We start from the raw sequence: 20,539 nt of genomic DNA, 5'->3' as shown, positions 1-20,539 counted from the left end.
CTACCCAATAAGTTTACCCCTTTCTGAATACATAGCTCTTAATGATCTTCAAGTGGTTGTACACCCTGTACAACCACTTTTACTTACAGGAAAACATATATTAAGGCTTACCTGTAGGTGCTGGAAACCTCCACAGTTTAGGAGATATTTATAAAAAAGACGAGCGCCGATGTCTACGGCGCATGCGCACTTTAAAAAGGGCAGATTGTGCCATGTCGTGACTGGCGGCTCCCGCACACATGTGCGGGAGTGACGTTCCGCGACTCCGGCCAGTCACAGAGCCGGAGTTCGCGGCCCCAGAAGGAAAAGGGGTGAAGATGGACGCTCGCTGTTAGTGGGGACTGTGGTGACATCGCAGTCTTCGGTTTCAGGTAAGTGACACATAATGGGCTACAAAATTAAGAGGAAGTAAAACCAATCAGGGTTTACTTCCTCTTTAAGTTGTATGTTGAAAATCAAAATAAAGAATAAAAAAAAATAACTAGTTTATTTTTTACTGGAATTTTGTGCTTGGAAAACCATTGACATTAAAAAAATGAAATTACCACCATTTTATTTTCCAGGGTCTCTGCTTTTATGCTTTCCCAAAATACTCAGTTATAATGTTTTGGGGGTTTTAAGTAATCTTCAGGCCTAAAATTATTTTTTAAATGTGTACACAAAATAAAAACAGCTCAGGCAGTGAAAGAGTAAAACACAAACAAAAAAAGTGTGCTTAACCACTTCCCGCCCGGCCTATGGCAAAATGACGGCCGGGTGGTGGTTCAGTTATCCTGACTGGGCATCATATGAGTAGAGGAGAGCCGATCGGTGGCTCTCCTGACAGGGGGGGGGGGTCTGCGCTGATTGTTTATCAAGGTACCCCCCCTCGGATGCCCACACTAGACCACCAGGGAAGCCGCTAGGACCACCAGGGAAGCTCCTAACATGTGAATGGCCAGGTACATCCCTCATGGCCATCCACATGTGAAAATCAATACCCAACATATGCCAATCAGTGCCCACAAATGGGCACTGACTGGCACCTCTATGGCACAATAAAAATTAGTGATGCCCAGCAATGCCACCCATCAGTGTCCATCAGTGCCACCTATCAGTGCCCATCCGTGCCACCTATCAGTGCCATCTATCAGTGCCACCTATCAGTGCCCCTCATCGGTGCCAGTGCCCGTCATTGAAGAAGAAAACATACTAATTTTCAAAAAATTTTAACAGAAACAAAAGAAAAACTTTTCTTTTTCAAAATTGTCGGTCTTTTTTTATTTGTTGCGCAAAAAATAAAAATCGCAGAGGTGATCAAATACCACCAAATGAAAGCTCTATTTAAGGGAACAAAACGATAAAAAAATTCATCTGGGTACAGTGTAGCATGACCGCGCAATTGTCATTCAAAGTGTGACAGCGCTGAAAGCTGAAAATTGGCTTGGGCAGGAAGGTGTATAAGTGCCCTGTATTGAAGTGGTTAAAGCTATGCAATTCACATGTGATTCTCTGCGGTGCGATTTGAGCCATTCATTTTGAATGGCACAAATTGCACCGCATCCGCATGAATAAGGTGCAGCTTTTCTTTGTTCGAACTGGTTTAGGCAAACGCACTGCATTTTGCGTGCTTCCTTCAGGGTGTTGTTAACTTTTAATTGACACCCGCAGCAGAACAAATGAACACAGTGCGATTGCTATGCGGTTCAGAAAACGCACAGGAAACAGTTTCCCGCATTGCAGTGTGAACTGAAGTCCGTAAATTACAAAAAACGACCCTTGCACCCCCCCCCCTGCTACACTGAAAGTGTTCAATGCTAGTTACGTTTAGGGGTAGAAGAATAGGGTGCAATACATTATTCCTCGCTCCAGCCCGCCTCCTCCATGGGGGCGTCGTTCCCCCCCAAAGCCTCTTTTATAAGACACTCCAGCTGGAGGGCGGCTGCACACCAATGTCATCAATTACATCAACCCAGAGCATCGGAGAGGAGAATTCCGAATATCGGGTACCTTGCGTGCTATGCGCCTCACTATCAACCAACCGTAAGAAGAATGGAGTGGAAAGATAAGAGGGGCATTAAAAAATAATTCCAGGTGAATGTATAATTACTCTGTGAATATACATCATCACTGAATATGTATTACAGTTCTTTTGCTAGTGAGTGGAAAATAATACATGAGCTGAACGCTGCGATTTGTGTGCAATTAGGGATTTTCCACGAAGGAGCCTCACACTTATCTATGCAGAAAGGCATAGAATCCCAGTACATGAGCAAGACTTCTGCAAAGAATGATCAGTGCCCCGTGTAATATCACTAGTTGTATTCTAGAGTGATCCGATTTAACCACTTCAATACCGGGCATTTTCACCCCCTTCCTGCCCAGGCCAATTTTCAGTTTTCAGCGCTGCCGCACTTTGAATGACAATTTGCACGGTCATGCAACACTGTACCTGTGACAGACCTAGCCGGGAGAGAGACTTTTGGAGGGGACTGTATGCTAGACTCTTGCCGATCGATCGTGGGCCCTGGCATTTGGGGGAACGGTGCTCTTTGTGAGCTGTATGCCTGGGGACCCTTGAGGTGGTATTACTGTGGATTCGGGTCCTGGTCCCCCAGGACACACAGACTCTGGGGACTCTGGATTTGCCATATTGGAATAGTGACTGATTCATACCGTTGGGACTCCTACTGTTAAATGCTAATGTCATCAATTCCAGCTACCTGTCTGTTGTCTGCTAAAATGTGTATTGTAAATAAGTCTCTAGTATGGGATCTAAGATTCATTAGATCCCCATTGTTGTTTGTGTTAATTAACTCTGCTATTGTGATAATGTTGATTGGATTTTCTGAACTACAAGACGGCCAGTCTGGCTTAAAAGGTCATGTCTGAGTCATCTAGGCTGTCTAAAGGGATTAGTTAATTAGCTCATGTTAATTAGGTTAATTAGGTTACAGCTGTATTGTTAGAGTAATATGAGCAGGAGGTCAGCACCTCCTCTTTTATTGTATAAATAAGACTGTATTCCTGTCAATAAAGATATATTCCTGGTTGAACTTACATACAGCCTGCCTGGTGTTTGTTCTGAGCTATCACAACTGGACTAGAACGGCACATAGCTGTAGTTCTAATCCTGGAGCATCGGATGACCGAACAATCAGATGTTGCGATCTGCAATCTGATTCTATAGCTGCAGAGGAGTGTCGGGAGAGTGGAATCGAGCGAGCAAGGGGCTCATTACAGTACCAATATGAACTTTTTATCATTTTTTTTTCCCCACAAATAGAGCTTTCTTTTGGTGGTATTTGATCACCTCTGCGGTTTTTATTGTTTGTGCTATAAACAAAAGAAGAGTGACAAGTTTGAAAAAAGAAAAAACACAATATTTTTTACGTTTTGCTATAATAAATATCCCAATTTAAAAAAAAAAAACAGATATATATTTTTTTCCTCAGTTTAGTCCAATATGTATTCTTCTACATATTTTTGGTAAAATAAATAAAATCGCAATAAGCGTATATCGATTTGGTTTGAGCAAAAGTTATAGCGTCTACAAAATAGGGGATAGATTTATAGCATTTTTATTTTTTACTATGAATGGCGGCGATCTGCGGCGGACACATTTGACATTATTTTGGGACCATTCACATTTATACAGCGATCACTGCTATAAAAATGCACTGATTACTGTATAAATGTCACTGGCAGGGAAGGAGTTAAAACTAGGGGGCGATCAAGGGGTTAAATGTGTTACCTAGGGAGTGATTCTAACTGTAGGGGGAGGGGACTCACAAGGGGAGGAGACCGATCGGTGTTCCTCTGTACTGGGAACACACGATGAGTCTCCAATCCCCTGACAGGACGTGGATCTGTGCATTTACACACACAGATCCACGGTCCTGCTCTGTTATCGGGCAATCGCGTGTGCCCGGCGGACTTCGCCGGGCACGCGCACCGGCTCCCGATGGGAGATCCCTCCTGCGGACGTCATATTACTATGGGCGGGTAAGGGAAGTGGTTAAAGTGGAACTTCACTCTTTCAATCAACATTGATTATTTTTCATCGTACTGCTAGCATTAGTAAATAGATAGGAAATTATATTATATTTACTTGTTTTAAACTTTTTTTTTTTACATTTCTTCAGTTACTTCCTGATTTCCAGGCCTAGGCAAATGTTGTCATACATCCCAGGAATCTTCAAGAGGGGAGGGAGGGTTCTCAGCTCAGCCTATGCCTGAGCTAAGGGCAGATGGATTCCAGGAAGTACCTGCTACTGGAAATCATCTGCCCTTATTTAAGATGGCCCCTCTTAGAAATGCCAGGGGGCGTTTTTCAAAATAATTTCTTAGCAGAATAAAGCATAGAGACATGGATGGATGGGGGATTTTGCTTTAAATATTAAAAATGAATTAAAGTGATACCAAAGCTTTGTTTTTTTGGTTTTTTTTAAATAACAAACGTCATAATTACCTCCACTGTGCAGCTCGTTTTGCACAGAGCGGCCCCGAACATCCTCTTCTGGGGTCCTCCGGTGGCTCTCGCGGCTCCTCCTCACTTCAGATAACCCCCTAGGAGAAGCGCTCTCCCGGGGGGGTTACCTTGCGGGCGCGCTCCCGAGTCATTCAGAAGCTGAATGTATGACTCAGCCCCGTCCCCGGGTCAATTGACTTGATTGACAGCAGCGGGAGCCAATGGCTGCGCTGCTATCAATCTATCCAATCAAAGCCGGGACTCAGTGGAGAGAAGGATGGTGCATCCCCACTGAAGAAGATTAAGGGGTTCAGGTAAGTAAAATGGGGGAGCTGGGGGGCCGGTGACTGCCAGATGTTTTCTCAACTTAATGCATAGGATGCATTAAGGTGAAAAACCACGAACCTTTACAACCCCTTTAAATAGTGTTTTTGGTATGTGGTGCTCAGATTTAGTGCAGTTCTTACTTTAATACTTTAGTACTTTAATAACTTGCAGCCTTGGGGTCATGGATTTACTTTCCAGTAGCGTCACTATATACATGGAGTTAGCACAATCCCCATGTTTGTGTGACCATCACTCAACTGAAATGTTAAAAGGTTTAAAAGAAGTCCATGAAATATGAAAGATGCCGATTTGTTTTTAATGGAGCATTTTTTAGGTATGTAATCCCCATCCTTGTTTCACTCTTTAATCATTTTTTTTCTTAGCTCACGCGCAGAAGCAAACGCATACGTAAGTCACGCCCACATATGTAAACGGTGTTCAAACCACACATGTAATAATTCTAGCACTAGACCTTCTCTGTAACTTTAAACATGTAACCTGTAAAAATTTTTTTTTAAAGATTTATACCGTAGTTTGTCGTCATGCCACGAGCGTGTGCATTTTTTGAAACATTATATGTTAGGTATCTATTTACTCGGTGTAACATCATCTTTCACATTATACAAAAAAACTGGGCTAACTTTACTGGTTTTTTTTTTTATTCATTCATGAAAATTCTTTCTTTTTTTTTTTTTTTCTTTAAATTGCATTTGAAACAAGATCAGTTTGATCTGATGCTTTCACAAGCCAGTAACAGCTTGTTTACATGGGACCGAAACCGGAAGAGACAAACTCCTCGTCACTTCTGGTTTCTGACGTCACACAGTGGAAGGAACAACATCTGTTCCTCTCACTGTGTCCCAGGAACCAGATTCCACCGGTTGCATCCTTACCGTAATACCCGATTGCATGGGAGTGCCCAGTGAAGGTGGCGGCGGCGGGAGGGTGATGGCACCCTTCCCATCCGAGGATATTTATATACGTATGGCGGGCGGGAAGTGGTTAAAGAAGAATTCCAGGTATGGCATTTTTTTACCAGCTTGCAACAATGTAACTATGCATATACCATGCCAGTGGGATCCCTCTAAAAGCTGGAAATCGATGTAGTAGACATCACTATACTCCAGTGATCTCCTTTAGCTTACGGGTATTCTATCGGGTGGCTGCCCTGCTGCATTGTGAACACTGAGGCTGCAGCTTTCCATAGGCACCATTCGGAGAACGCTTTGCAATTTCTCAATGGACGCAAAGCATTCTCTGATTGGATGAGGTGGAGAGCATGATGTCACCACGCCGCCTCCACCTCAAATCAATCAGAATTTGTTAGAGAACATACTAAACATTATCACACATAAAGAATAAGAAATTATGATGAAATAAAAAAAAAAAAAATCAGGGATAAAGATCTGGAAAAGTATCAACCAGAGGCAAGGAATGAAAAAAATATCAAACCTTGAATGTTTCCAGAGCATTACTGAATCCAATATAAAACAGAAAGGATATGGCACAACCATGGCTCAGCTTAGAGCAGACCATCCTCCAAAACTTGGTGACTGGGAAGGTGGACATCAATTAGAAAAGCAACCAGGGAGGTCCAGGGTAACTGTGAAGTATTGCAGAGATAGTAGATACCATACATCAGACAAATGTAGCTCGTTCATCAAACAAAGTTGGGCTTTATGGAGGAGCAACAGAAGAAAGCCATTGCTCATTTGGAAGACATGACTAAGGTGGAACAAGATTTTCTGCTCTGGTAAGATGAAAATTAAAATTTTTGGCCTAAGTGAAAAAAGCTGTGTTGTGGTGGAATGCCACCAATTCTTGACTTGAGAAGACCATCTCAGTGATGGATCATGGTGGTGGCAGGACATTTTGTGGAGATACTATTCATTCACATAGACTGGAAAACCAACCAGGGTTGAAGGCAAGATGGATAGAGCCAAATACAGAACAATTGCAGAGGAAAACATGTTCTAGTCTGTAAGAGATCCATGGCTGGGGCAAAGGCTCATCTTCCACCAGGACAACGACCCTCAACATACAAGACCAGCTGTGTACTGGATGGTTTACAACCAAGAACCATAATATCTTAGAATCCAATTGAGAATCTGTGGCAGGACTTGGAAACTACTGTTCTTCCGACATTCCGAAAGCAAAGAATAGACAAACATTACAAGGTCCAGCAGGTAGAGGCCCCAAAGGACTTAAAGCTGTAATTACAATCAAGAGTGGGTTCTCGAGGGCCTCACTGCTTCCAAGCTCCACAACACTGCCCCCTGCTGTGGGCGCATTAAATGCCGATCTGTGCAGCCTATTCCCACTCCTCATAAGCACCATAGTAAGGAAACCCGGTGACATCACTTCCTTCAAAACTTTATTCCAGCAAGACAGTGTACATCAGAATCTCTGCCTCTCTAATACGTTTTACTCAAATGGGCTTAGTCAACTTGAGCGCTGTGTTGAAAGAAGCTTGTTGCTCCATAGGCTTCTTTGGGGAATGGATTTTTGGCCCCTCTAGACTTAAATAAGAACGCCTGAAAACACATGTTTTTGCATAATTTCTTGCCCATCCCCTGCCAGAAACTAACTTCCAATTGAATAAAAAAAAAAAAAAAATCCACACTTGAAAAAACCCAAAACAACACTCCCAGCACAGTAACCAAGATGTCATAGACAGCTTTTGGTCTGTAGTAATGATGGGAGCCGGCGGGACAGGCTCCCGATGTGACCACTGTGACAGCCGATCTCCGTGGTCATGTGATCAGTCAGTCCCTCTCGCCCTCTGGGCATAAAAAAACAAACACTTAAAGGGATGCTGGGGCTGAATGTGAGGCAGTTAAAGGGTTAGCTCACCTTTTCAGAAAAAAATTGAAAAGTTAATTACTAGTGATGCACCAAAATTTTGGCCGCTGAAATTTATGGGCCAGGAATAGGGTTTTCAGCATTGTGCCGAAAGAAAAAAAAAATTGCTGATAATGGCTGCCAAAAACGCCAGCGATTTTGCTGCAATGTTTTTCATAGGTCATGACTCAAAAAATGCATAAAAACCTCAACATGGGTGCATTTTTGATGCATTCTTACTGCGTTTTCAATGCATTTCAATGGGGAGGCGCGTTTTTGGTGTGGTTTGCCAAAAATACAGCAAGCAGGATTTTTAACACCGCTTCAAAAAGGTGCTGATAATAGACCAAAATGAATTCATATTTTCATTTAAATTCAAGATACTAATTAAAAAGTCGAATAGAATACATTTATAAAAATATATATTTTTTTAAAAACTCTTTTGGCACCATAATTTTTATTTTGGTGCACCACTATAAATTACCACCGTACAACACCCCCCCCCGGTGCCCACACAGCCGATGCAGCAGTCCAGCACTTCTGAGACAGAACGGAGCGATGCTCTGTGCCAGTGCTAACCAATCAGCATCACTCTGATCTGTCCAGGGAAGAGGGAGAAGAGCGGGGATTTCAAATCTCCAGTACAAAGGGGACTGGGGGGGGGGGGGGTGCTGGGCAGGCTGTACAACGTTAGTCTATTTTTTTCTGAAAGGGTGATCATAAACGTTAGTGTCATATTTGAGCTTTTCACTTGTAACAATGGAGTTGAATAGTTCTGTGCCATGAAATGTAATGTGTAGAATAATGCTGAGCACTGCCATTTTATTGATCAGTGGAGGACCTGAGTACAAAGGACAGGGGAACAGTGTTGAGCTCTGCCACTTTACCACTTTACACGTCATACCAAAGGACCTGGGTCGGTGGAGACGAGGAAACATGGAGATCTATTTCTTAAGAGAAAAACATTGCTGAACAAATGTCACAAGCATTTCCCCAGCCATCTTGATTTCTGACTGTATTTTGCTTAATACAGGGCTCGAAAAAAAATCACAGGTACCAGGTCGCCATGGTGACAAGAAATTGTGTCCTGGCGCCTGGGCTTCCCACCCAAATGCTTCCACACACCCAGCGCTTGCGCCGCCCCACCATGTATCCAAGGCTCCGCTTGGTCATCTGCGGGCCAAGGACAAGCATAGTGGGCGTCACTGGGTAGAGGGGAGGGAAGAGAGCGGACAAAAAAAAAATGGGGAAAAAATACTTTAATGAATTAAATAAAAACAAAACACAATATTTACCCCAATTTTAATGTATAATGTGAAAGATGATGTTACACCTAGTAAATAGATGCCTAATGAGGTTGCACAGACACCACTTTTTTAAGACCATGTCCAAGTATCGATACTTTTTTCAAGTACTCGCCGATACTGATTACCGATACTTTTTTTAATGTCGTGTGACAGTGGCACCAATATGTAGCACTGATGGGCACTCATGAGGCGTGGATTGTGTCAGTAGTTAAGTGTTCTTGCATAGCAAGACCACTTACTGTTATCTCACATATATATTATTCTTATTATTATAGCCAAATTTACCACCCTAACTCCTCCCACAGTTTTTACACTACATAGACAAGTAATATACCGAAACGTGCGGATTGTTCCCGAATGGTGTGCTATTACTTTGTGGAACGTTTCGCCGAATGGTTCACGAAATGACGTTTTTGCGGCGAAATTGGTCCCATAGGAATGAATGGCGAAATGTTCAAAACTAGAGTGGGAAGTGACAAAAGCTGACAACCCCATGATCAGCCAAAACATTATGACCACCCCATGATCAGCCAAAACATTATGACCGCCCCATGTAAAAAAAAAAATATTTTTGAAAAAAAAAAAAAATTTTTGAAAAAAGTAAAAAAATAATTTTTGAAAAAAAAAAATCATTTTTGAAAAAAAAAAAAAATATTTTTGAAAAAAAAAATATTTTTGAAAAAAAAAAAAATATTTTTGAAAAAAAAAAAATTATTTTTGAAAAAAAAAATATTTTTGAAAAAAAATAATAATTTTTGAAAAAAATACAAATAAAATCATTTTTGAAAAAAAAATATTTTTGAAAAAAAAAATATTTTTGAAAAAAAAATTTTTTGAAAAAATAAAAAAATCATTTTTGAAAAAAAAAATCATTTAAAAAAAAAATCATTTTTGAAAAAAAAAAATCTTTTTTGAAAAAAAATTCATTTATAAAAAAAAATATTATTTTTGAAAAAAATGTTCAGCTCTTTCAGCTCTCATGGGACTTCAACTGTTTTACTACTATTTATACTTTTTAAAATATTAAGCTTTTTAACACTTTTCACAGTTACTCAAGCCACCCCACCCAGTTACTCCGCCCACTCCAGTTGTAGAGGCAAGAACACTTTCACAATTTCCCCAGAAATTGTACCTTTTCTAGTTTAATTTATTTTTACAATTCTATTTTTTACAATTTTTTTTTATTATTTTGTTATTTTTTTTTACAATGCTTTCTTTTTTTTTGTGGTGGGGTGGTGGAAGGTGTCAGTGTGTTTTTTTTTTATTGTTTTTACAGTTTCATTTTTAAATATTTATTTATTACAATTCTTTTTTTTTTTTTTTTATCAGCCCAGTTGGGGGGGGGGGGGCTTTAGTGAGATATCAGGTGTCTAAACAGACCCCTGACATCTCTCCTTTAAGACAGACAAAGGGACTAACTAAGGACACAGATTCCCCAGGCCTTTACTCAGCAGGCTCAGCTTAGGGGGGGGACATCAGAGAAGGGAAGGAGGACACCCGAGAGAGAGGGGAGGAGGACGACACCCGAGAGAGAGGGGAGGAGGACGACACCCGAGAGAGAGGGGAGGAGGACGACACCCGAGAGAGAGGGGAGGACGACACCCAAGAGAGAGGGGAGGAGGACACCCGAGAGAGAGGGGAGGAGGACACCCGAGAGAAGGGAGAAGGACACCCGAGAGAGAGAGGGGAGGAGGACACCCGAGAGAAGGGAGAAGGACACCCGAGAGAGAGAGGGGAGGAGGACACCCGAGAGAGAGGGGAGGAGGACACCCGAGAGAGAGGGGAGAAGGACACCCGAGTGTAGAGGTCGACCGATATATCGGCCGATATTTGGCGTTTTTTACTTAATCTGTATCGGCCGATTGTGATGATAAAAAAGGCCGATATAACTTCACCTTGACTTGCAAATGACTTCTGTAATAGAAGTCAATGCAAGTTGCCTGAAGTTTTCTCTGAAGAGACTTCTTATCAGATTTGGCAGGCTGCCCAGAGGAGGAGAGAAGAAACATTGTATCTCTTCAGGTTCTTTTATCAATGAGCTGAACTTCATGTGTAGAAGTTCTCAGTTTAACCATTTAAAGACTAAATCTTTTCTGACATTTGTTGCTTACAAGTAAAAATCCTGTATTTTCTGCTAGAAAATCACTTAGAACCCCAAACATTATATATATATATATATATATATATATATATATATATTTTTTTTTAGCAGAGACCCTAGGGAATAAAATAGCGGTTGTTGCAATATTTTATGTCACACGGTATTTGCGGTCTTTCAAACACAATTAACAAAAAAAAAAAAAAAAAGATTTAAAAAAAAACTAAGCACGAAAGTTAGCCCATTTTTTTTCGTCCAAAAGTTTTGATTACCTGTTCTTGTGTATTTAATATTTACGATATAGTTTTTTTTTTTGTTATCTAAATTATACATACAAGCGAACTGATTGGAGGTTTTGTTTGATAAATGTTTAAATGTAATAAATTTTCTGTATCACTTATTACTTAAGGTTGCTTGCACACTGGAGCAGGCATGCGTTGACGGTAAAACGCTGCTAGTTTTAGCGGCGCTTTACCGTCATTTTAGCGGCGCTATTCGGCTGCTAGCGGAGCGCTTATAACCCAGCTAGCAGCCGAGGAAGGGGTTAAATGCTCCCCTGAAGCAAGCGCTTCGTCAGCGGTGAGCATTCATTTCAATGGGCAGGAGTGGTGGAGCAGCGGTATGCACCGCTCCAAAGATGCTGCTTGCAGGACTTTTTTTTTAACATCCTGCCAGCGCATCGCCTATGAGACTGCAGGGGAGTCGTTTTGCAGGCACTTTACAGGCGCTATTTTTAGCCCAAAAGCGCCTGAAAAACGCCCCAGTGCGAAAGGGGTCTAACTGTTAGATTTTATGAGATGAAGGGAAAAAAAAAAAAAAAAAAAAAATCGGCATCACATATCAGAATCGGCCATCGCGATTTCTAAATATCGGCATCGGCCAGAGAAAAACCCATATCGGTCAACCTCTACCCGAGAGAAGGGAGAAGGACACCCGAGAGAGGGGGGGGGGAGAAGGACACCCGAGAGAGGGGGGGGGAGAAGGACACCCGAGAGAGGGGGGGGGGAGAAGGACACCCGAGAGAGGGGGGGGGGAGAAGGACACCCGAGAGAGGGGGGGGGGAGAAGGACACCCGAGAGAGGGGGGGGGGAGAAGGACACCCGAGAGGGGGGGGGGAGAAGGACACCCGAGAGAGGGGGGGGGGAGAAGAAGGACACCCGAGAGAGGGGGGGGAGAAGGACACCCGAGAGAGGGGGGGGGGGGAGACGGACACCCGAGAGAGGGGGGGGGGAGAAGGACACCCGAGAGAGGGGGGGGGAGAAGGACACCCGAGAGAGGGGGGGGGGGAGAAGGACACCCGAGAGAGGGGGGGGGAGAAGGACACCCGAGAGAGGGGGGGGGAGAAGGACACCCGAGAGAGGGGGGGGAGACGGACACCCGAGAGAGGGGGGGGGAGACGGACACCCGAGAGAGGGGGGGGAGAAGGACGCCCGAGAGGGAGGGGAGGAGGACGCCCGAGAGGGAGGGGAGGAGGACGCCCGAGAGGGAGGGGAGGAGGACGCCCGAGAGGGAGGGGAGGAGGACGCCCGAGAGAGAGGGGAGGAGGACGCCCGAGAGAGAGGGGAGGAGGACGCCCGAGAGAGAGGGGAGGAGGACGCCCGAGAGAGAGGGGAGGAGGACGCCCGAGAGAGAGGGGAGGAGGACGCCCGAGAGAGAGGGGAGGAGGACGCCCGAGAGAGAGGGGAGGAGGACGCCCGAGAGAGAGGGGAGGAGGACGCCCGAGAGAGGGGGGAGGAGGACGCCCGAGAGAGAGGGGAGGAGGACACCCGAGAGAGAGGGGAGGAGGACACCGGAGAGAAGGGAGGAGGACACCGGAGAGAGGGAGGAGGACCCAGGGACCCGGGGAGAGAGGGAGGAGATCCATAGATCCATACTGGGATGATGCCTGTAGGTGTAGGCATCATCCCGGCAAAACTACTGCAACTTGAGGACGTCCATGGACGTCCTACGGGTGGCAAGTAGTTAAAGGGATATTTTACCTTTACCACAAAACTGCCTATGCAGATAAGGGGCAATTGTAGCTAAAAACAATCTGTGCAGCTCTGACTAAAGTTGAATAAAGCCCTTGCTATAGATGTAGGCCATTTTTCATAACTTATAATGCCTGGAATACTACCAGGATGTTGCTAAGTGAGGCCCAGCCATCACTGCTCACCTCCACCATGACAGGAGTGAGCTCTCAAATGCTGAGCTCAGAGCTACTGCATCAGGGGGGAGAAAGAGTATGTGAGGGGGGAGAAAGAGTATGTGAGGGGGGTTGGAACCAGAGAAAGAGCTCACTCCTGTCATGGTGGAGGTGAGCAGTAATGACTAGGCCTCACTTAGCAACATCCTGGAGGTACTTAGCAACTTCCTGTTTGTATTCCAGTCAGGCTTCATGAGGTAAAAGGCCTACACCTACAGCAAAAAGGTATTATTCATCTTTAGTCAGAGCTGCACAGTTTGTTTTAATCTACAAAAATCCCTTACCTGCATAGGCAGGTTTGTTTGTTTTAAAGAGAACCTGTCACCAAAAAAAATCATCACATAGAAGACTTTTTGTCCCCCTATGTGATAAAAAAAACAAAAAAACAAAAAAAATGTTTAATTGTAAAAAATTATTGTTACACCTAAGCACATAAAATTACCCCACCTCCCCACAAATATGCACTTACAAGCGTAAATGCCTGCGTCGGGGCGACTACTAATGAAAACATTGATTGCGATACACATGTTACACATCGACGCACATGCTGGAATGAGAGCAATAATTCCAGCACCAGACCTCCTCCGTAACACTAAACTGATAAACCTATAGGGGGTTTTTAAAGTGTTGCCTTTGGAAAATATAGGGTACTGAAGCCATTTCACAGGTGCACACAAATTTAAGGTTTGACATGTTGGGTATCTATTTACTCGGTGCAGCCTCAACTTTTATATTTTGCCAAGAAAATTGGGTAATTTATTGTGTCTTTGTGCCCCTTAAATTAACTTTAACCACTTCCGAACCGCCCACCGCACATATATTGCGGCAGAGCGGCCGGCTGTGCGAAATGACGTACCTGTGCATGAGATACTGTGGGCGCTGAGCTCCACCCAAAAGGGGACGTTTGTTTGTTTGCACCCTTCTGCCCTTCACTGCCACATTTGGCACATTTTTTTGGGGGGGGGGGGGTGAGAGGGCAGCTGATTTTGACAGGTACCCATTTCTGGCTCGGATCGCCGCGGCCTTCCCCCGTAGTCTTCTGGGATACATCACAGGTTGCAGAGAACTCATGAATACGCAGTAGGGAATCAGTTTCACTTCCTGTTTCCCTTACTTCAGATGCCGGCGTCTGCACCCAAAGCCGATTGAAGAATTGAGGACATCGCTGGATCCCTGGACAGGTAAGTTTCCTTTTACTAAAATTCAGTGATTACACTATTTGTTATATGTTGATTTTCAATGATCGTAAGCTCCATCTAGTGGCTATAATGTGTGTTTTTTTCATGACTTACTTCAATCAAGAAAATATTGCATTATGGGCACTAGACGGAGCCGACACTCATAGAAAATCAACAGATTAAAGCGGAAGTCCCGCAATTTTTTTTTTTTTAAGTCAGCAGCTATAAATACTGCAGCTGCTGACTTTAAAAATAAGGACACTTACCTGTCCCAGGGTCCAGAGATGTCGGGGCCGAACCGTCCCTTGGTCCTCGGATGCTGCCGCCGCCATCTTCGGTAAGGGAATCAGGAAATGAAGCCTTGCGGCTTCACTTCCCGGTTCCCTACTGCGCATGCGCGAGTCACGCTGCGCAATCCGAATGGTCCCTGCTGTCTTTGGGACCCGTGTGTGTCCCAGCAGACAGCGCGGGGGGGGGGGGGCGGGAAGTGGCGTAGACTCCCGTGGGAGTCTATCCCTGGAAGTGGGTGCAAATACCTGTCTTAGACAGGTATCTGCACCCCCTTCCCCCTGAAAGGTGCTAAATGTGACACCGGAAAGGGGGAGGGTTCTGAAATGTGGAGGATCATATTTGTGTAAACCTCCGCTATAAGCAAAATATAGTCAGAGTATGTGATGCTTGTGACATTCAACATTTTTAACCACCTCAATACTGGGCATTTTCGCCCCCTTCCTGCCCAAGCCATTTTTCAGCTTTCAGCGCTGTCGCACTTTGAATGACAATTGCGCGGTCATACAACACTGTACCCAAATGATATTGTTATTGTTTTTTCCCCACAAATAGAGCTTTCTTTTAGTGGTATTTGATCACCTCTGCGTTTTTTATTTTTTGCGCTATAAACAAAAGAAGAGTGACAAGTTTAAAAAAAAACACAATAATTTTGACCTTTTGCGATAATAAATATCCAATTTTTTTTTCTTTAAAACAAATTTTTTCTCAGTTTAGGCCGATATGTATTCTTGTACATATTTTTGGTAAAAAAAAAAATCGCAATAAGCATATATTGATTGGTTTGCGCAAAAGTTATAGCGTCTACAAAATAGGGGATAGTTTTATAACATTTTTATTTTTTTTAAATTTTTTTACTGGTAATGGCGGCGATCTGCGATTTTTATTGTGACTGCGATATTGCGGCGGACACATCGGACACTTTTGACACATATTTGGGACCATTCACATTTAAACAGCGATCCGTGCTATAAAAATGCATTGATTACTGTATAAATGTGACAGGCAGTGAAGGGGTTAACACTGGGTGGTGATCGAGGGGTTAACTGTGTTGCTAGGGAGTGATTCTAACTGTAGGGGGAGGAGACCGATCAGTGTTCCGCTGTACTGGGAACACATCATCGGTCTCCTCTCCTCTGACAGGATCGTGGATCTGTGTGTTTACACACACAGATCCATGGTCCTGCTGTGTTACCGGTAATCGCGGGTGCCCGGCGGACATCGCGGCCGCCGGGCACGCGGACCGGGTGCCTAGTGACACGGCGGGCGCGCGCGATCGCCGGCGGCGCGCGCGCCCCCTGGTGGCCTAGGAAAGCGAGGACGTCATATGACGTCCGCCCGCAACGAGAGCTGCGCGCGGTCGGGAAGCAGTTAAACGGTTTTCTCTGACCCAAATGGGTGCTTTACCTTTATCTACATAGTTATCAGTTTTCTTGCTTTGTTTTAGAGCTGCACAATTAATCATCAAGAATTGTTATCGCGATCTTGACTAAAGTGTTTCACAATTCTTTCCTATGCAAAGAATTCTCTCTGCTCTTCTGAAGCCACAGCCATCAAACGAAAGGAAGAGAAAAGTTGGGCAGTCTGCCAAGAATCAAAACATTTTTTATCAGTTGAACTTAAGTATAAACATTGTAACAATTTGTCAATGGAATAGACTTCGTGTAAGTGAAAAAAGTTTAACCACTTAAACACTAAACCTTTTTCTGACATTTGTTGGTTTCAAGTTAAAAAATTTTTTTTTGCTAGAAACCCCAAACATTATATAGAAAAAATTACTTTAATGAATTAAAAAAAAAAAATGAACCAGTAAAGTTAGCCCATTTTTTTGCTAGTATAAAAGATTTTACGTCGCGAGAATCGTGATCTTTTTATTCAAAGAAAAAAAATCATGATTCTAATTTTGGCCAGAATTGTGCAGCTCTACTTTGTTTTCATGACTTTTTACCCGTATGGGGAAATATTTCTGGCGAAATCATGTGAAAGGCCTTGTAATATATCTAGATATATATCTAGATATATATCTAGATATATATCTAGATATATATATATATATATATATATATATATATATATATATATAGATAAAAAGATATAGAGAGAGAGAAAGAGAGAGATAATGCAGTTGTAATGAAAAGCTGAACTCCACCCTTCCCTTCAGCCCCCACAGCCTCTTCTCCAAGGTGCTGGTTGGCACTCTCATATAAAGTACAACGTAGGACCAATAGTTCTGCATTGTACATGAGGACACTGAGGGTCAGGGAGAAGAGGGGAGTGCTGACTTCTGGGGGGGTGTGAAGGGTCAGGTAAGTGAAAGTCCTTGTTGCTGGTACCCCAGACATAAAACAATCAATTTGTCCCTTGCAGTGCAGGCAGAGCACCACTACAAGGAATTACTTCTTCTCCAGAGTTCAGCTTTAACAATTAGGATAAAAATAGTAAATATAAATAATTGATCTATTACAGATGTTTCATGAAAGCTGACGATCAGCTGTGTCCCCTGTGGTGCCTAGAGCATGTGGACACCAGGATTACTAGTGAGTGGGGAGCATTGGTACAATTAGTGTAGATGGGGGGGGGTATTAGTACAATCAGTGTAGGTGGGGGTTATTAGTACAATTAGTGTAGATGGGGGGGGCTATTAGTACCATTAGTGTAGGTGGTAATGTAGTGAGGGCATTGATACATGTGGGGGCATGGATAGTAATATAATCAGTGTAACTTGGGGGGGGGGGGGGGGGGGTAGTAGTAAAATCAATGTAGTTGGGGGGAAGGGGGTATTAGAATCAGTGTAGTGGGGGTAGTAGTGCTATCACCGTAGTTGGGGGGAGGCATATTAGTAGTCAGTGTGGGGAGGGTATTAGTACAGTCAGTGTAATGGGAGGGGGTGTTAGTACAATCAGTGTGGTGGAAGTAGTAGTACAATCACTGGAGTTGGGGGGGGGGGGGTAAAAATACAATCAGTGTAGTGGAGGGTGGGCATTATTAGTACAGTCAGTGTAGAGGGGGTAGTAGTGCCATCACTGTAGTGGGGGGGGGGAGTGGTATTAGTACAGTCAGTATGGGGGGTACTGGTATAGTCAGTGTAGGTCAGTGTATCCCTGAAAACTCATTTATTCAGGGAAGCCTATCCCACACCCACCTAACAACTGTCCCTGAGCCACCCCCATCAAATCATCCTCTGCAGCTATTACTTTTGTACCACCACCCCCTCCCTTTAGAATGTAAGCTCTACAAGCAGAGCCCCTCTGTATTGAACTGTATTGTAATTGTGTTGTCCCCCCACTCTACAATGTAAAGCGCTGCGCAAACTATTGGCGCTATATAAATCGTGAATAATAATAATAATAATAATAGGGGGGGTATTAGTATAGTCAGTGTAATGGGAGGGGGTGTTAGTACAATCAGTGTAGTGGGGGCATTATTAGTACAATCAGGGTATTAGTACAGTCGGTATGGGGGGGGTATTGGTACAGTCAGTGTAATGGGGGGTTGTAGAACTGTCAGTATGGAGGATATTGATACGATCAGTGTAATGGGTGGTGCATTAGTACAATCACTGTAGTTGGGGGGGGGGGGGGGGGGTGTTGCCACCTCATCCCTTTAAACCCGAACACATAATAATTACACAGGTTCGGAGGATAATTGAATGCAGATAAGGCACCAAGTGAATTTAATTACCACCTTAATTAGCCACAGAGCCTATATAATTAATACGTGTTCAGGTTTAAAGGGATGGGGGGGTATATAAGCACAAGCAGTAGAAGGGGGTATTACAGAGTCAGTGTAATGGGAGGGGATATTAGTAGGGTGGGGGGTGGTAATGCACAGCACAGGGTATATTGCCGGTATGTAGAGGATGATTAGGATACACCTGTCCTCTGATCACTCACCTGCACTCTCCCGGATCCGGCTTCTCCCCCGGACACTCATCCACCTCTCCACTCTCCACACTACCGGTCTGACAGCACAGCACAGCCAGCCTGGGGACCGAACCACTCCCATCAGGAGGGGGGACCAGGAATACACATCACCATAAACAGATCCTGATCTCACGAAGGACTGGGATGTCTGTATCAGTCACTTCCCCCTCTCATACTCCTTTCCAGACTGTGATAACATTATAAAACAGGGAGGAGGACGGATTGTGTTTAGAGGCAGTCCTCCAGAACTCCCCCTGTGGAGCAGATGGTACAGTCTGCCAGGCAGGCTGGTAGTTCAGGTTCTGTTGGTGATGTCACAGTTCACCTCCCAACACAGACACTGAGCACCCTGTACTGTATATGTGTACAAATATATATATATAGGCAGAGATGTGGGTGATGGAGGCTGCATTGCTCCCAGTCTCCCATGCACTGTGTACAGTACAGATTATAGGCAGGCTGGACAGATGCTGTGGGATTACTAGAAGAGGAATCAGTGTCCTGATTTCCAGGCTGACACTACGCTCTTATTTCTATAAATCTTCTGATGATGATGATGTGTGTGTGTGTGTATATATATATATATATATATATATATATATATATATATATAGATATACAATATCTCACACAAGTGAGTACACCCCTCACATTTTTGTAAATATTTTCTTCTATCTTTTCATGTGACAACACTGAAGAAATGACACTTTGTTACAATGTAAAGTAGTGAGTGTACAGCTTGTATAACAGTGTAAATTTGCTGTCCCCTCAAAATAACTCAACACACAGCCATTAATGTCTAAACTGCTGGCAACAAAAGTGAGTACACCCCTAAGTGAAAATGTCCAAATTCGGCCCAAAGTGTCAATACTTTATGTGGTCACCATTATTTTCCAGCACTGCCTTAACTAAGGATGAGCTCCGGCGTGTTCGCATGCTGCACGCGCCGAGCCCGCCAGGAAGTCGACACTGCACAGCGCTAATCACAAGCAGTGAGACATTTCCTGATGCACAGCTGCAGAGATCGGGAAATGTTATTGCACAAATTGGCCCCGATCCTCTTATTTTGGGGTCCCCCACCAGCAGTCTAAGCTCCACCATAGGAAGTCACTTCCCACTGGGGTACACCTGTGGACTCGCTTCTGAGGCAGGTTGTGTGCATCTATAGACACATACAGCTTGGGGCCCCGCCCCCTGCTCCCTCCTCTCAGGATTGGATTGACAGCAGCAGCCAATGGCTCTCTCTCTCTGCTGCCTCTGGCAGAGGAGAGAGCTGGATCGAGATAGGACTCAGGAAAGTATACAGGGGAGGGGCGATACAAAAACTGGGACCTTTTTTATCTTAATGCAGAAAATGCATTAAACTGCCATTTAGATGCTCTCTTGTGTATTTTGATGCGTTTAGATTCACTCTGGTTTATTTCTGATGCATTTAGATGCACTGTGGTGTACTTGTGATGCGTTTAGATGCACTCTGGTGTGTTTTTGATGCATTTAGATATTTTTAAATGCTCTCTGGTGTATTTTTGATGCATTTAGAAGCACTCTGGTGTATTTCTGATGCGTTTAGATGCATTCTGGTGTATTTCCGATGCATTTAGATGCATGCATGGTGTATTTTAAATGCATTTAGATGCACTGTGGTGTATTTTGATGCATTTAGATGTGCTCTGATATATTTTTGATGCGTTTAGATGCTCTCTGGTGTATTTTTGATGCTTTTAAATGCTTTCTGGTGTATTTTTGATGCATTTAGATGCACTATGGTGTATTTTTGATGCATTTAGATGCACTGTGGTGTATTTTTGATGCGTTTAGATGCACTCTGGTGTATTTTTGATGCATTTAGATGGCCAAAAAACAAATAAAAAGTCAGCAGATATAAATACTGTAGTTGATGACTTTTAATATAAGGACACTTACCTGTCCAGAGATCCCGCGA

The 20,539-nt window shown here is 43.6% G+C and overlaps 1 protein-coding gene across 2 annotated transcripts in view; it reads right to left on the bottom strand.

The window, feature by feature from the left end:
* The window catches only part of DOP1B (DOP1 leucine zipper like protein B), a 187,853-nt gene extending 169,050 nt beyond the window's left edge, over positions 1-18,803 (bottom strand). Inside the window, exon 1 of one of the 2 annotated variants that reach the window (XM_073617190.1) lies at positions 18,568-18,803. The gene's annotated coding sequence lies outside the window, so the exon portion shown is untranslated. The remainder of the gene's footprint in view (positions 1-18,567) is intronic. The other variant, XM_073617191.1, reaches the window with a different exon arrangement.
* Between the last annotated feature and the right edge of the window lie 1,736 nt (positions 18,804-20,539).

Source organism: Aquarana catesbeiana, linkage group LG02 (assembly GCF_042186555.1).
Source record: "Aquarana catesbeiana isolate 2022-GZ linkage group LG02, ASM4218655v1, whole genome shotgun sequence".
NCBI lineage: Eukaryota > Metazoa > Chordata > Amphibia > Anura > Ranidae > Aquarana > Aquarana catesbeiana.
Note: the sequence above shows the minus strand (reverse complement) of the source record. Positions and strands in the feature narration are given on the sequence as shown.